Source organism: Terrapene carolina, unplaced genomic scaffold (assembly GCF_002925995.2).
Source record: "Terrapene carolina triunguis isolate 2854851 unplaced genomic scaffold, T_m_triunguis-2.0 Scaffold35098, whole genome shotgun sequence".
Lineage (NCBI taxonomy): Eukaryota > Metazoa > Chordata > Testudines > Emydidae > Terrapene > Terrapene triunguis.
The window spans coordinates 15952349-15970406 of NW_020699449.1; the positions used below are offsets into that span (position 1 = coordinate 15952349).

General features: G+C 46.9%; 1 long non-coding RNA gene across 1 annotated transcript; it reads right to left on the minus strand.

The window, feature by feature from the left end:
* Positions 1-4870: 4870 nt before the first annotated feature.
* LOC113405378 lies at positions 4871-17237 on the minus strand. Its single transcript, XR_003369482.1, has 3 exons — positions 17023-17237; positions 11671-11758; positions 4871-5154 (listed from the first exon to the last, which is right to left on the minus strand). It is a non-coding gene; the product is annotated as an uncharacterized LOC113405378 (long non-coding RNA).
* Positions 17238-18058: the final 821 nt, after the last annotated feature.

An 18058-nucleotide genomic window follows, 5' to 3' on the forward strand; every position in this document is an offset into this window, starting at 1 on the left:
CTTTGTCTATCTTAACTATTAAGACTGAAAGCCCTTCGGGGCAGGGTTTGTCTCCCACTATAAGTATGTACAGCGCCTTGCACTGTGGAGCCTTGTTCTCATTTGGGGCACCTAGACATTACAAGGGATGAAATCTCTCCTAGTAAATCCCCTGGAAAGAGGCCAGTCCGTTCATTAGTATTTAATGTTTGGGTTGATCAATGTGGAATTACTTTGTGCCCTAGTGGATCGAGCACTGGATTGGGATGCAGGACACCTTGGTTCTATTGCCGGCTCTGCATCTGGATGACCTGGCATTCAGCTCTCCCACGGTCCATCTCCCAGCAAGGTTGGAATGTCACATTCTGGTTCGTTTGTGCTTGTTTGTCTCACACCAGCCTTTTGCCCTAAAGGAGGGGTGGAAAGTCAGACATCTCACTCTGTTATAGGAATGTAAGATCAGCTGAGATGATTTTAAGACATTAATAGTACTAAATAGTAATAAATAAACTCCTTGGGTGGATGCAGCCAACAGACCTGTGTGTGTGTGCACACGTCTTAATTCTAATTGTGTAGGATAAAGCTCCTGCCTGCATTTAGGAAAAGCTATTTCTATTGCTGTATGCTTTTAGGGCAAGTCACTGCCGCTCTGTGCCTCAGTTTCCCCATCTGACAATGACCTCCCTTGTAAAGCGCTGGGAGATCGGCTGATGGAAAGCATGGTGTAAGTGATAGGAATGATTAATACTGGAGCCAATTCCCTGCAACCCTTATCCAGGCCAAACTGGTCACTCACATGGGTAGCTCGATACCTGGGCTTGTTGCAGATGGCTTGGTCCCAAAGCAACATGTTACGCTCCCCAGGGGTACCCAGGGCTTTGGGGCACCTCTCTACCACCTGCCCTTAGCATGAGGGAGCCTTGTCTGTATCTGCCAGGTGTTAGCTTCCTGTCTCTCTCAGGGTATGTCTACACTACAGGATTAATCCGAATTTAGATAATTCGAATTTGGGAAACAGGTTGTATAAATTCGATTGTGCGCGGCCACACTAAGCACCTTAATGCGGTTTTAAACCACATTAATTCAGTGGTGTGCGGCCACACTACCCCATTAACTTAAACACAGTAATTCGGTGGTGTGCGTCCACACTAACCCTAATTCGAATTAACAAAATCGATTTAGGCTCTACTCCGTTCGTCGAGGTGGAGTACAGAAATCGATTTAAAGGGCCCTTTAATTCGAATTCACTGGCTCTGTAGTGTGGACGGGTGAAGGGTTAATTCGGATTAAGGCAGCTAAATCCGAATTAAAGTCCTAGTGTAGACCAGGCCTCAGACACAGGCAACACAAGCACCTCCCTCTCAGCCCACGCAGGCTCCGCTGTCCCTCCTGCAGGCGAGCGATAGGCGCGCCAACGCCCAAGCCCTCAAGTGTCCCCCTGCAGTGCTCAGCCCCTAGACGCTCACAGAATTACCAGAGCCATTGGTCCCAAAGGAACACTACACCCCAGCTTCCTAGTTACACCACAGAACCCAGCTCAGCTTAGCTCGCCGCACCTAGCTATGTCTGTAGTGAAAACAAGAATACGTTCACTGAACTAAGAGCAGAGAGTCAAAAGAGCAAGTAGGATTCATGGGAACAAAGGATTGCATGTCAAATAAAACCATAACATGCATTCTAGAACTTAAACTTAACGAACAAGCTGCCATCCGTCTAATAAGGTCCTGCTTACTCAAAGCCCTTCCCACAGTGTTTTTCAGCTAGGATGGCTGGGACCCTCCTTGCATGAGATTCAGGTCTGCTGGCAACTTGTCTCCCCCCGATGAAGGGTCTCTACATTAGGAGCCTTTGAGGATCTGGGCCTAGATTTAGGTTCCCAGGTCCTTTTGAAAATCCCACTAAACACCTCTCTGCATCTTTAGACACTTAAATACCTGGCTCTAAAGTCTTATGTTTGGCAGGAAAGCTCCCACCTACTCTAGGAACAAACTCACTCCCAAATCCATTGGCAAATTGATCTCTCTGTAGGAATACAACTGTGAGCTATTCTGGACCATTGCAAACACCCCTTTTTTGACCTTTTCTCAGGGGGATTTGTAGAGCTCTGCCAATATTTATTTCCCCATTGCCCGGTTCTCATACATCTACAAAGGTTTCTACCTTGCATCAAAGGGAGCCAGAGGCGTAGCGAGCGCCCTACGTACCCTCCGACCGGAGGGGGCCCCGCAAGGAAGGGGGCCCCTAAAAGTGGCAAAATAAATACCGCATTCCAGTTTCTGCATTGTAAGGGGCCCCGCCCGGACATATGTTCGGAGGGGGCCACGTTCGGAGGGAGCCACGTTCTTTATTGCTACGGCACTGAAGGGAGCAATCAACAACATACATTTAAGATGTATGGAATATAGACGCCTGGTGCCTCCCCATACTGGGGCAGCAGAAGCTAAAGGGGAGGACACATGACTGCCACAAGTGTCTTTTCCCAGCCCCACGCTCTCCCCCACCCAATGTCACTTGTGGGGGGAAGGGACTCTGTCCTTCATAGAATCTCAGGGTTGGAAGGGACTTCAGGAGGTCATCTAGTCTAACCCCTGCTTAAGGCAGGACCAACCCCAACTAAATCCCTAAATGGCCCCCTCAAGGATTGAACTCACAACCCTGGGTTTAACAGGCCAATGCTCAAACCACTGAGCTATCCCTTCCACTACATTAGCTCTCCCTGGCAGCCAGGCCTGGGTGGGGAGCAGGACGGAGCCACTCCAGGTTGCTGCTCCGTGAAGTGTAGCCAGCTGCCTGGGAAAGAGCCCGGCTGGGGAGGGGCAGCAGCAGCTTCCGGGGACAGGGGCTGAGCATGCTGGGGAGCAAGGGGGGGCTCCAGCTCTCTCGGCCGCTGTCCCCAGAAGCCGAGCCTGCGCAGGCGCAGCCCACCGCTGCAGCCAGGTGCTCTCCCAGGCAGCGCCCGCGCTGCACCAGGCAGCATCCCAATGGCTGGAATAGGCTCTGGCCCCACCCCTTCTGCTCCCCGCCCGGGCTGGCTGCTGAGAGGGGGGCTCTTGACTCCTCAAACTCCCCACCACCTGCCTCATTTATTGTCAAAGATTTGTAGCTTCCTTTTCTTATTCCCCCAGGAGAAACTGGAGGGCACAGTGTACGTGTCTGTTTCCAGTATCCGTGTGCTGCTTTTGCCAAAGGGACGATTTTAACAAAGCCCCTTTATATACTCCAGGCACGCTGCGATTTTCACGCTGATGCAGAAAAGAGGGGAAAAACCAAAGGGAACCAAACGGCTGTGGACTGAGTGTAGCTGCATTAGTCAAAACGGAGCTTGCAGGAGCTTTCAATATACACCTGCCTGAGGATTCGTCTTCTGTTCCAATCGCTCTCGGCCTAAAGCATTAAATCATGCAAAATGAAAAACGTGCAGCGGGCTGAAATTACAAACTTGGTCTATTTTTTTTTTTAAATGAGAAATCATATGTCATGTCACCTCGAGTGAAAGCTAACTTAATATATTCCCTTAAAAGCCAAGGAGTATAATTTGGCTGTCATAAAAACCCACAGATTATAAAATGTGTTTTGTGATGTAGTTTGAATGGACTCACTGTGGCCTCCATATATGGTAAAACTGTCAAAGAGATGGTAAATAACATATAATTTGTGAACCGAACGAGTCAATCGGTAACCTGCTGCTGAAATAAGATGGGGCTCGAGGTCTGAAAGGGCACTCCATGGCTTTTTGTTTCTCTGCCACCCCAGATCGCTGCTGAATGGGGTCCGTGGGGCAGAGGCGATTGTTAGGCAGAGGGAACCACAATTAAGGCTGTAAGAAAGCTGCGCCTGTTTGGTTCAGAAGTTGCGGCCGCAGTTAAAGTGGTGGTTTCGGTGTGGTCAGTTCAAGTACCGTTAAAAAAACAACAGATACAAAATGGCTGCCCCTCCATCATGGTGGGCAGGTGTGTGTAGAAGGGCCCTCAAGGCAGAGGCGTGGTGGGATACAGGGTAGGGTGGGCTTCAGAACAGAGGTGTAGGGGCCATTTAGACCAGAGGGGTGGAGGGTTTGTGAGGCCGGCTGGGGGCTGCAAGACCTAAACTCCTGTTTTGTAGCTGAGTAGATGTTGAGTTGGCAGCAGGGCCCTTTGCCCCCCAACAGGGGCTGGATTACCCCCACCCCCAATCCTCAGGACAAGGTCAGGGGACCCCTAGAGTCGTCCCCAGCTCAGAGACTCTTGGCATGGCCGGGCGGCTGCAGAAGGCAAAGTCCTCAGTCACGCAGGAGCTGCTGCTGCTTGGTGGGCCCAGCCTGTGCCACCTGGCAGAGGCATAGCTGCACCTGGGTGAAATGTGAGGCCAGCACTAGCAGGGCTGAGTGCAGGCAGGGGGTTCACTGCAGAGCTGCGGCAGCGAACAGGAGAAGCCGCCTGGGGAGACTGACTCCAGCTTGCACGGATCCCTGTCCCCGCTCCCCATCCCCCTACCGGATCATGATGGAGGGGTGGCCAGGCCAAATTTGAGTGATGTTGTGACCCTGTCAGCGGCACTGCGACCTGGTGCATGGGGTCACAACGCCACTCAAATTCTTGGCGACTATAAAAAGTTGCCGTGAGTGCTGGAAGTTGTGGCAAGCATTAAAAGTTGTGGTTTCTGCAACAAAGTTGTGGCCTGTGATTTTCTTACAGCCTTAATCAGCATTCCTAGTAACATGGCATTAAAGCTGTTAAGGGAATTGTGTATGGGTTGTGTCTTGGGGCTGTCTATGTCCTGTGCTTGTACAGTGCCGAGCACAATAGGGCCCTGGGCTTCTAGACACTACAGTAATAGAAATAAATAATAATATCTGTATAGCACTGGCTCGGGAAGCCACATCTTGCTATACCCACGTGGAATGCACACAAAACCCCAGCCAGAAAGAACATAAGGATGAAGCTGGCTTGGGGTAACCTGACACATTTGGCATTTGTGGGGTTAATCTGAGGAGGGCAGCACCCGTCAGGATGCCCACAATAAACCTGCTCCACAGAACTGTTGAAACAGTGAAACAGCAACAGAGGAGAAATGCACAAATATTCCAAGCTGGTGATTTCAGCAAGCCACCTGCTGAGGAGTGTTGGGCGGAGTAGGCACAGCTCACGCTGCTGGATGAGCAGAAAGACAACAGGCTGCATGGGTGAAATCCTGGGCCTGTTGAAACGAAAACAAAACAGGATTTCACCCTCTGTGCTAAGCAGAAAGCCCTCCTACCTGGAAGTGCCTCATTATACCAAGTTCCTCCCAGAGCCTCTCCTGGGCCTCTTGGGAACTAGAGGACCAAGAACTCTATGAATTTAACTCCTCTCTCCACCCCATTCCACTGGCTTATGCGGATCATCAGGGGACAGTGCTGGAGGCAGCCAGATGCGCCCGCCCCATGGGAACATCATGCTGAATACAACTGCGGGGATGCCACGGCCAGCCCTGAGCCACTAAACGTTTGCAGACTCCACAAAGTCTGCTAGGGACTTTGCTATTGATTTCACACAAAAGGCGCTCAGATAGCATGGTGATGGGCAGCAATAAAGCTTAGCTAGGCTCCTAAACACCTTTGAAAATTTAGCCCGGGGAGACTAAGGTCCAGATCCCCAAAGGTATTTAGGCACCTAACGCCCATCAATCCTTCCTTTGTCTTAAGAATAATTATATTACAATGTTACGCTAGGTGCTGTACAAATGCAAAGATAGCGGCAGCTCTGTGTGTGGAGAATAGAAGAGTGAACGAGAGAGAGAAAGGTAGCTGGTTCACCCTGAGCTTAAGCAGTCAAAAAAAAGTGTAGGCTCATTGATTTAACAAACCATCTATAAATAGACAATTAAATCACGCAGCCTTTTCCGGAAGCCCTAGTGTGTGAAGAGCGTGGCTGATCGCTGTGGAATCAGCTAAAAGTCACCTTTGTGGCAGCATTCTATTGACACTGTTATGCACACAGGTTCCTTATTATATTGCCTTGAGGGATTCAGATCTATATTTTCTCGATGAAGTAAGAAAAGCATTAAAGTGCATTTGGTATTTTTAATACAGCGACAGTATCAGAGAAAGTCAATCCCGAGAGTTAGACACGCTTTTACAACCCGAACAGCCGTTCCTAATGTAGGGCCCACTTCTGCCTGCCTTATTTGCATAGCGTAGGACCTTATTCTGCGAGTCGGGACTGTGCACAGAGTAACAGTGACAAAGTCAGGCCCTTGGTTTTCTCAGGATCGATTATATCAGGACAGATCCTCCACCGCTGTAAATGGGTACAGTGCCATTCACGTCAATGGAGCTATGCTAATTCACACCAGCTCAGGATCTGGCCCATTGTTTGTAAACTGACACTGTATTTACCTGATAATGCAGCCGCTGTTACAGCGGCTGCATGTACAACTGTGGTGCTTTACTCCCGGTGAGTTACAAGGAGCTGACGTCACAGCCTCAGTGGGAACGACTAACGCGGGTGTCTTTTTATAGTCTGTGTTTCTAGCACAGGCCATGCAACAGCGATCTCGGGCTCAGCAGAGACAGAGGCAGATTTTAATGCAGATAGCTAAAAAAAGACTAGACCCCTTCAGACGTAGAAATTACCAGTGTCCAAAGCTATGAGGCGGCAATATGTGCAAGTTGGCAGGGTTCTCAGGATACCCGGGTCCCAATGCAGCTCTTCCTGTGACTGTGGGCCAGTCACCTCCCCTCTCTGTCCCACCATTTCCCCTCCTACCCGTTAGCTTGTCTATGTAGGCTGTAAGTGTAACGCCGACAGACCCCGGTTGTCGGTGGGTGGGATTGAACCTGGGGCTTCTGGAGCTTAGTGCATGAGTTAAAAGCCAACCAACACACACACACACACACACCTCTCTCTCTCTCAGCTGGGGCCTCTGGGAACTGCTGGAATAATAATTTTTCTGGGAACAAAACTTCAAAGGCCTCATCCAAAGCCCACTGCAGTTAATGGGAAATTTTGGGTCGGGCCCTAAAAGAAAGTAGCGCACCCGTTTCTACTCATCTCTCTGCAAGAACGTAGGCAACACCCGAATCAGATTTCACGTTTAGAGAGCAGTCAGTATGGACGACAAGGGAAAGTACCACCTCTTCCACATGTGTCCACCCTGTTGTTCTAAAAGCCTAGAAAAGTGCTCTGCCCCCCCAGTGCGCCGTAGGAAATGCATCCTTTCAGTGTGCTAAGCTGGGGGGTGGATGTGATGATGCATCACAGCGGTTACACTCTCAACAGCCTGTCACACATGGCTGCAGTGACAGATTGCAGCGACCTGTGGGTGAAACAGGGCTCAGTGCAGAGTGTGATATATTTGAAGGGTTGAGCACAGTGCTGCAGCAGTTGATGTGAATTCGCAGGTACAGTTCTTTAAGCAGTTGAATATGTTGAATTGGTTACAGAGTGGTTACCGTGTTCCTTCTTCTGCAGTACAAGAGTGAGCGAGCCATCATGACTCCAGCTCCATCTGTGTTTCTAATTGGGGATTTGTGCTAACTCTACCGCATGCAATGATTGGCAACAAGGCCTTCAAGAGCCTTCCATGAATCAGAGTAGCAAAACAATCGATGACAATGCTTGCAGCCCCGAGGGGGAGAGAGGAGTCTGCTACAACTGTGGGAGCTCCGAACTACTAAACTGACAGCAGCGGGGTGAAATGGCAAGATCTGCTGGAGAAATGGAAGCCTTCGACAGTGCCATGGAGGACTGGCATGTATCAAGAGGCTGGAGCAGTATTTTGAAGTTAATGAGGTTCCCTCAGAAAATCATGGAGCAGCAATACTGAGTGAGATGGGAGGAAAAATGCACAGTTTAGTACCCACAGTCTGATCACCCAAGAGACGCCAGCAAGCAAAACCTTTTGAGAGAGAGTGCAAATTGTCCAAGAGCTCTTGGGACCCAAGCCACTGATTATGGCAGAAAGGTTCAATGGCGTCAACTTGAAGGAGAATCTATTTCCTCTTTTGTGACAGAGATAAAAAGATTGTCTGAACACTGTGCTTTTAAGGATGGGCTTAAGAGACAGATTTGTGTGTGGCCTGCTTAACAAAGCATACAGAGGCAGCTCAGCTAAGGAAAAACTTACCTTTAAACACAGTAGAAATTGGAGTTGTGATGGAAAGTGCGACAAGGGATGCAATAGAATTGAATACCAAAACTAAAACAGAAGTAGGAATGCATAAACTATCTGTAACCCAAGGCAAGAGTCGGTCCGCTCACCAGACAGATGCTATTGGTGTGGAAAAGGGTTCCACACTCCTTCTGACTGCTGATGTGAAGATGCATATTCACAGAGCTTGAACTGTCCCTTACAGTATTCACTCGAAGGTAGATGCTGAATTGGAACGTCTGGAAAGAGAGGCCATACTTTCAAAAGTGGCCTGGAGCAAGTGGGGAACGCCTATCCTTCCAGTTGTAAAAAAGTGTGGTGTAGAAAGGGTGTGTGGAGATTTTAAAGGTCACCATAAACCCTGTGCCGAAAGTTGAAATTTAGCCTGTGTTGAACTGAAGACATTTTTGCTACACTGACAGGGGGACAATGATTCAGGAAAATTGATTTGTCACAGACCTACCTACAAGTGGAAGCTGTCTGAACCATACCTCACAATCAAGACACAAGGCACAAAAGGTTTGTACCAGTAGAACAAGCTAATGTTTGGTGTTACTTCAGCTCCTGCTCTATGGCCATGGGCAGCGGACCAAGTTTAAAAGTTATCCTGAGAAGAGTGGTATTTGGATGACATTATTGTGACTCATGGAAGTGATGAAGAACATTTGGAAACCATGAAAAGGGCATTAAAATGTCTAGAAGAATATGGGTTATGAGCCAATTGCATAAAATACAATTTTTTCCAAGGACTCGACAGCTTATTGTGGGCGTGTTATTGATGCACAAGGCCTACATAAATCTCAGGAGAAGGTTAAAGCATGTCATGCTTCCTCACGAGGAATAGGGGCTGTTATATCACGCACTGTGCCAGGTGGCACTGAGAGACCCATAGCATTTGCCTCCAGATCGCTCACAGCGAGAGAATGCAACTATGCACAAATGGACAAGGAGGCTTTACATTTGGTACGGGATGTGAAGAAATTCCACCCGTACCTAGAAGAGAGGAAATTTATCCCTGATACAGACCACCAATCCCTAGTAGCAATCCTTCATCTGAGGAAGGGAGTTTCTGTGACAGCGGCAGTACGTATCCAACCCTAGGCTCTCTTCTTACCTTGGTTCCAGCCTGGGCTGGAACATCTCCACCACAATTAAATGGTCCCTTAGCCTAAGCCCGAGTCAGTTGGTATGGGCCAGCCGCGGTTTTTAACTGCAGTGTAGACATACCCTAAGAGGACCAAAAGAACGCCACCAAGGCTAAAGGGAGAATAATGGAGGCCGTTATAGGTAAAAAGACATCCTTTAAAATTTGGAAGTGAAATGCTAGTGAGCTTAATAGAAATGTGCACAAACTCTGGTGGGTTAAGTATAATAAAGGCAGGCCAAGAAAGAATTTGAGAAGCAACTTGCTAAAGATGCAAAAACTAACACTAAGACATTTTTTTATGTACATCAGAAGCAAGAAGCCCGTGAAACAGGCCGTGGGGTCACCAAACCACCAAGGTGCTAAAGGAGCACTCAAGAAGACAAGGCCATTGAAGAGAAGTTACGGGAATCTTTTGCATCGGTCTTCACTGCAGAGGCTGTCGGAGAGGTACCCACAGAGCTTTACTTTTTTTGGTGACAGATCTGAAGTATTGTCCCACATGGATGACCCAGCAGTAGAGGTTTTAGAAAAAAATTGATAATTTAAAGAGTAATAAGTCACCAGGACCAGAAGGTATTCCCCAATGAGTTCTGAAGGAACTCAAATGTGAAATTGCAGAACTACTAATAACCTATTGCTGAAACAAGCCTCTGTACCAGATGACCAGAAGGTAGCTAATGGTAATACAGATTTTTAAAACAATACTCCACAGGTGATCCTGACAGTTAGAGGCTGGTGAGCCTAACTTCAGTACCAGGCAAATTGGTGGAAGCTATAGTAAGGAACAGAATTATCAGACACATAGACAAATCTAATTTGTTGGGGAAGAGTCAACATGACTTTCGTAAAGGGAAATCATGCCTCACCAAGCTACTAGAATTCTTTGAGGGTGTCAATATGTCAACAAGCATGTAAATAAGAGTGAAAAAATCAATACAGTGTACTTGGATTTTCAGAGAGCCTTTGACAAGGTCCCTCACCAAAGGCTCTTAAGGAAACTAAAAGTCATGGGATAAGATGGAAGGTCCCCTCATGGATCAGTAACTGGTTAAGAAATAGGAAACAAAGGGCAGGAATAAATGGTCAGTTTTCACAATGGAGAGAGGTAAACAGTGGGATCCCCAAAAGATCTGTACTGGAACCATTGCTGTTAAACATATTCATAAAATATCTGGAACAGGGAGCGAACAGTGAAATGGCAAAGTTTGCAGCTGGTACAAAATTATTCAAGGTAGTTAAGTCTAAAGCCGACTGTGAAGAGTTACAGGGGGATCTCACAAAACTGGGTGACTGGGTAACAAAGTGGCAGATGAAATTTAACATTGATAAAGTACAAAATATCGCACACTAGTAAAAGTAATCCCAACTATACATACCAAATGATGGGGTCTAAATTAGCTGGTGCCACTCAAGAGAGATCTCGGAGTCACCGTGGATAGTTCTCTGAGAACTTCTGCTCAATGTGCAGCAGCAGTCAAAATGGCTAACAGTATGTTAGGAACCATTAGGAAAGGAATAGATAATAAAACAGAAAAATGTCACAATGTCACTATATAAATCCATAGTACACCCACACCTTGAATACTGCTTACGATTCTGGTTGCCCTTCTCAAAAAATATATTAGAATTAGAAAAGGTGCAGAGAAGGGCAACAAAAATTATTAGGCCATATGGAACGGCTTCCATCTGAGGAGAGATTAAAATGTCTGGGACGGTTCAGCTTAGAAGGGAGACAAGTAAGGGCAGGGGGACATGACCAAGGTCTATAATATCATGAACGGAGTGAAGAAAGTGAAAATGTTATTTACCCTTTTCCCACAAAATAAAAACCAGGGGTCACCCAATGAAATTAACAGGCAGCAGGTTTAATTCAAACAAGGGGAAATACTTCTTCACACCATGCATAATTAGCGGGTTTAATTCAAACAAGGGGAAATACTTCTTCACACCATGCACAATTTAACCTGTGGAACTTGTTGCCATGGGATGTGGTGAAGGCCAAAATTATAAGTGGGCTCAAAACAGAATTGGATAAGTTCATGGAGGATAGATCCATCAATGGCTACTAGCCAAGATGGTCATGGACGCAACCCCATGTTTGGTGGCAACCCTAAACCTCTGTCTGCCTGAAGCTGGGAGGGTAAGACCAGGTGGTTAACTCCAGCTGCCGGCTCTGTACACTCCCCTGAAGCTCTGCATTGGCCGCTGTCTAAGACTGGATCCTGGGCTAGAAGGACCATTGGTCTCACCCAGTATGGCAATTTCTATGAGTCAGAGGTCGGACTGGGAACCAAATACTCTCCAACGCCCTGCTCACAAAATAAGCTCCACCCCATGTGAATCACTCACATGAGACACCACTTGCAGTGGTCTATCCAGATGTTCAAAATAGGAGCATGCAGCTATCTGAGCAATGCACACAAGCCCACGCTTACCTGTAAATGTGTGCTTCAGTGCCTTCGATGTTCATGTGCTAAAGCATTTTGCTGATTCAGGGCCCAAACCAGGAAGCAAATAACTCATCTAGGCGCAATGAAAAGAGAAGAGTCCATCCCAAATAGTTACCCAGGGTAAGGCCCTGAAACTGCCCCCATTACAGCCAGCAGGACCTCAATGGGAGGAGGACTGGCTGTGTGAGAATCCAGCCAATATACACCTGCTAACTGGATATAGGTCTGAACCAACCCTTCAGAGCCAAATAGCCTGTAATTTGGCAATGCCTGGATTGGGATCCAGGCATTTGAGTTAAGCCTCTTTCTGCCTCTACCTTTAAGACCCAGGTTTTTGGGTCCAAGACCATCCCCAAAGGACAAGGCAGATGTTAATTGTATGTGGTTGAAGTAGAACTGGTTGGAAAATTATATTTTTTTCCTGTGAATAATTTCAATGAAAACAAAATCTTTTTTCATTTTTGTCAATATTTTTCTTCAAAATGTTTCAGGTTTTTGTCAGAAACTGAACTTTTTTGGGTTCTGGCAACCAAAACCCAACATTTTTCAGTTTAAAGTGTTGGGTTATGGTTGCAGAACAGTAAAAATTGTTCTGTTTTGGGATTTCAATTAAAAGTGAAAAGTTTATTGACAAAATGAATCTCTCCCCCCCCACCATGAATGATTTTCAACTCAATGGAAAATCAGTTTTCTGGAGGGGAACTAAAGAAGAGTCTAAATGGAAAATTTTCCAGGTTTCCTAGGTTAAAGTTTGAAATATACTGTATTATCTCATTATATTATGCAACATGTCCTCTTTGCCACAATACCATACGTGTCTAAGGGTACGTCTACACTTACCGGAGGGTCCGACGGCAGGCAATCGATGTTCTGGGATCGATTTATCGCGTCTGGTTTAGACGTGATAAATCGATCCCGGATCGATCCCGGAAGTGCTCGCCGTCGACGCCGGTACTCCAGCTCGGCGAGAGGAGTACGCGGCATCGACGGGGGAGCCTTCCTGCCGCGTCTGGACCCGCGGTAAGTTCGGACTAAGGTACTTCGAATTCAGCTACGTTATTAACGTAGCTGAATTTGCGTACCTTAGTCTGAAGTGGGGTGGTAGTGTGGACCAGGCCTAGTTGAAGGTATTAGCTACTCACTCTGAAATTACCCAGAGTCACTTCATAACCTCTTCGTACTTGAGTGCTCAGCAAGGCAAACAGCCCATTCCTGTCAGACCTGAAGAAGAGCTCTGAGTGGCTCAAAAGCTTGTCTCTTTCACTAGCAGAAGTTGGTCAATAAAAGATTACCTCACCTACCTTGTCTCTCATATGCTGGGACCAACACAGTTATACCACCACTGGATAAGGCCTGCTGCTGATAGTTTGCCATTGATCACTGCAGTGTTGAAGCTGCCATTTGTACGAATGGTTTCTCTTTTTAGCTGACAGATGGGCCAGTCTGACAGGCTGCCAAACCAGGACAGCTGGTGAAGGGAGTGGAGGGAGGAGCCCACCACACAACCGGGGATCCATCAGGGAAAGATCTTTCGATGCCCAGGAAAGGAGGAGAGGCTGCCTTTGATCACTATAGAGACCATGTGGGTGAGGTGATACCTTTTATTTGACCAGCTTCTGAGCTCACACAGAGCCCTTCTTGAAGTCTGGGGAAGGAACTCCCAGCATCACAGCAAAATGAAGGGTGGAGCAGATTGTTTAGCATAAGTAGTTAGCACATATTGTAAGGGACATCAAATGGATAAGACCCACTGGGGCAGCGGGCTTGGGTAGCGCACAAACAGTTTCGGTTGGAAGGAGACTCAGGTGCCTGTTGATTTGGGATCTAACTAGTGACGCTGACCAACCGTCACGATGTTCTCATTAATGGCCAAGTTATCTATCCATCCATCCATCCATCCTCATATACAGCGGCGGCTTCAGGCACCAGCGCTCCAAGTGCGTGCCTGGGGCGGCAAGCCGCGGGGGGCGCCCTGCCGGTCCCTGCGAGGGCGGCAGTCAGCCTGCCTTCGGCGGCTTGCCTGCGGGAGGTCCGCCAGTCCTGCGGATTCGGCGGCAATTCGACCGTGGGTACGCCGAAGCCGCGGGACTGGCGGACCTCCCGCAGGCATGCCGCCGAAGGCAGCCTGCCTGCCGTGCTTGGGGTGGCAAAAAAGCTAGAGCTGCCCCTGCTCATATACACCGTATTCATCAGATCTATCTATCTATCCATCCCCATATATACCTCTCTATCTAATCTATCTGTGCATTAATCCATTCCCCTATTCATCTCTCTTCATATACACCCATCTATCTTTTTGTCTATGGACAGGGATCTCTCGCTCACATATGGGTCTCACTACCATAATATCTGAGCATCTCCATTACTTAAAAGATGACAATATCCTCTCTTGTTCTTCCCTGCCATAATAATAATAAAAATGATGAGTTTATAAAAGACCCTCCACCAAGGGGCTCAGATTGATGCCATTCAGAATACAGTACAATGCAAAAGATCACCAAAAAAATAATAGAAAAGTCAGGTAGTATTTGCTGTATTAACTTAACTACGTCTGCAGAGACAGAGCGAGTAGGCATTCCAGCTGAGTCTAATATCTGATGCTGATTGCAGCTGGAAGCCAGCTGATGGCCCAGATTGGGAAGGCTTCACTTGGAATGGGCAAGGCAGTTTACTTCTCGGGCTGAGCCTTCAGACAAACTGCCGATGAGATGAGTCAGTTCCAGACGTCCCTTATGGCTCTAGGTACGTGGCTGCATCAGTTAATAAAGCCCTGTGCTCTCTAGCAGAGTTGCATTAGCCCTGTCTGAGGAGCAGCTTGGGCAGAGAGATGAATATGCTAGACGTCCCTACTGGAGCAAGAGGAGATCTCTGTCACAGTTCTTCCCTGGGCTACCCCAGCGCAGTTCACATCACTCTGAGGTCAATAGGATATCAACCAGTGCTTACACTTAAGTATGTATTTAAGTGCATTGCTGGATTGGGGTCTCTGTTCTGAACCCAAGGCCCTTAAATTCAAACTTTGTTATGTGAGTAACTGGGAAAATATTTTCCTTTGCATCTTCCATTGGCTTGTTTTGTTACATAAACAAACAATGTTGCATTTATGCTATTGATTCACTGCTCTCCCCCCGTCCCCACCCCAATGCTGGAGAACAGGAGAAGTCACAAACAGAGACTGCCTGCAGATTTCTTACTCATTTACAATCTTATGTCATTTATTAACAAGCGTGGAATCGCTGAAGACTCTCAGTAATTTATTAACAGCCAGGAACACTGTGATATTTTACATATGCAATATAAGCTGGCTTTAAGCCTGGGGGTAGGCGTTCCTCTCTGTTTGTCAGAAAGATCAAAGTAAATAGGAAAAATTCTGTGAAGTACATTTTGATACTTAAGTATTTAGCCGTGTGACTTCCATTGATCCTGATGTAGTTCAGACAAGTAAAACTATGTGCAGATCTTTGAAAAGACGCCCTGTGCATTGAACCTTATTTTCATACGCTGCATTTCTTGTGGAACCCCTAGCAAACCAATCCTTTCCCTCTGCTAACCAGCCCTCTCTACTTGTGCAATGTAGTGGATTTCAGGTGGGACAGCTAGCAACACGGAAAAGTTCATAGAATCACAGAATATCAGGGTTGGAAGGGACCTTAGGAGGTCATCTAGTCCAACCCCCTGCTCAAAGCAGGACCAAATCCCAACTAAATCATCCCAGCCATTCACGTTTCTATCCTTTCATATATGGCAAGGGGTAGATTTGAAACCAGTCCTCATAGCAACGTCAGAAAACTTGAGAGTGGTTTGGGTATGCCACCAAGTCATCGTATAGCTCAGAACCACTGTCTTCGTCTCTGCCTGAGTGGGAGCCACCCTTCATGGAGGCCATTTCTAGAGTGTATTGATGATAGAAGTGCTAGTGCTCTAGCTGTTCGACAGATTGTTATGCACTGAAAGTCAATGGGCCAGATCCTCAGGAGGTGTAAGTCGGCATAGTTCTACTGAAGTCCTGGAGTTGTGGCCGTTGATACCAGCTTAGGATCTGGTCCGTGACCTTGGCGAATGCATTCCACTTTCAACTCAGATGTGGTTCTGGTTTTGCTTGCTTTTTGTAAGGCACAGGGTTTTATTTGGTTCTTTCTTTGGGTTTTGGACTCAATTATTAATTAGCCTATGGGAAGATGTTTGGGGACGGAGAGATGGGTGGGTAACCGTTACAGGTAAATCTTAGCTGTATGTAGGGTGACCAGATGTCCCAATTTTATAGGGACAGTCCTGATATTCAAGGCTTTTTCTTATATATGTGCCTATTACCCCTCCCAGTTTTTCATACTTGCTATCTGGTAACCCTAGCTGTATGCTCTGTGTGAAGGGGCTGGCTGCCTCCCAAGTGCCCCATTGTGGGCAGAGGTTGCTCTGCAGTGGCCCTGCCTCAGTTTCCCCACTTTTCAGGGCTCTCCCAATCAAGTTACCAAAACAAACTCTTCTCTGCTTCAACAACACCCATCCCAGGGGCTGGATTTAGTAACATAACAAAACTACCAACAGAGAGATCTCAAATTGCCTTCAAGTCCCTACTCCCCGTGTTTCCTGCAGGGGGTCTCCCAGACCCTCCCTGTGGGGAGCCCATTCCCTTAACACTCACTGTTCTCTGCTGCTGACTGTTCACTTGTAGCAGCCATTCCCTGGCTGGGGAAGCAGCTGGCTTCTGCTGAAGTTTCTTACTCCAGCTTCACTCTGGTTGTCTCCCCTCACCAGCTTCCTACTGCTCTTTATAGGGGAAGGAGCGCCTCCATATCCAGCGAGCTCTAATAATTAAACTCCACACCCCAGCCCAGGTGAGGTGGGCAGGGCTAATTGGATGGAGCTGACCAGTTCCAGGCCTTGGGCCCTTGCCCTCTGGTGTTGCAAACCTTAATAACATGTTAATAGTAAGTAAATCCCACTCAGACGTGTTGAATTGCTTGAGAACATCGTTAGAGCTGGGCAAGTTATGGTTGTTGAACATAGAGTAAATCAGAGTCCCCGCCCCAAACAGCTTACAGTCTAAAATCAAATGCAGCAAAGAGTCTTTTCAAATCTCCTGGTGCATAAAACCTGCCAATTTACTGCACTGGTATTTGTCACCCCTTGTATAGGCGAAATCATGAATGTTCAGGTCAGCAACTTTTATGGACAAGAACATTCTCTAAAGCCGAGGCCTCAAGAAAAACGAGTATTCACGAGAGCAGTCCCACTGGAAATGGTCTCACAGCCAGGAGGAGCAGCTCCCCCCTTGTCTGCGAAAGATTTGTTCAACAATTACAAACTGTAAACCAATTAATAGAAATCACAACCTACCTGTTCATGGAGAACTACTTCACAAACAGAGGTACCAGTTCAACATTGAAATCAATGGGATATTCCTCATGCGCTGCGGATTAAGCATCTGCATAAGCATCTTGTTTAACAGGGGCTAGAAAGGTGGCCTGAGTTTATAAATCCACGTAGGCCATCCTATTAGGAGACAAACCAATCACATGGTATGAATAGCAACTCATCAGTAGAGCTGTTCAGAAAACACAATTCCTTCCTCTGGGAAATTCAGTGTTTTGACATTTGTTTTTATCCTGGAAACAGAATAAAAATTTGAAATATCAGAAAATGTTCATGGAATGACAAGTGCTAAGAATTTGCTATTTGGAAAGGTTGACATGAAAAATTGTTGACTTTTGAGTGAAAAGAAAAGTTTCATTTCAAACTGGCAATTGGAAGTGAACATTTTTGTTTCAAACCTTCCCATCAGAAAATCTGAGAATGTAGTAAAAATCGATCCTTTCCCATGAAAGATGTTGATTTTGACAACCCTCTTTTTTATTCTGGGAAAATTGTTCGGTCAAAATATTTTGACCAACTCCACGGATGAACAGTGAATACTATTAGTCTCAGATATTTGAAGGTATTTAGGCGCCTGACTCCCATAGGAATCAATATACTGGATATTGAGGGTCTGGACCACGCTGATCAGTCTGCAGACAAGTCAGGAGCCAACTTGTTTGCAGAGTCTATTTGACAAACAACAGAGAATAACCTCCGAAGCCCTAAAAGTCACAGCCTGTTCATGGATAACTCACCAACAGGGGAAAAAAGGCTACATTTATTGCAATGAGTAGATCGACAAGCTCTAATCATAGCTTCTTTTGTAGAATTCAACTGGTGTGATTTGGTGTAGTGCGAGCATGTGGCTACTGTCATTTAAGACTGTCATCTGGTTCCCGTGCCCTGGCCTGGTCTGATCAAGATGCCTTTCACGATCAAGATGGCCTCATGGTGGATCCCGCAGTCTCAGGAAATGGGGGAGGGCAGCCATGACGGTAGAGCTCACTCCTTTCGGCCC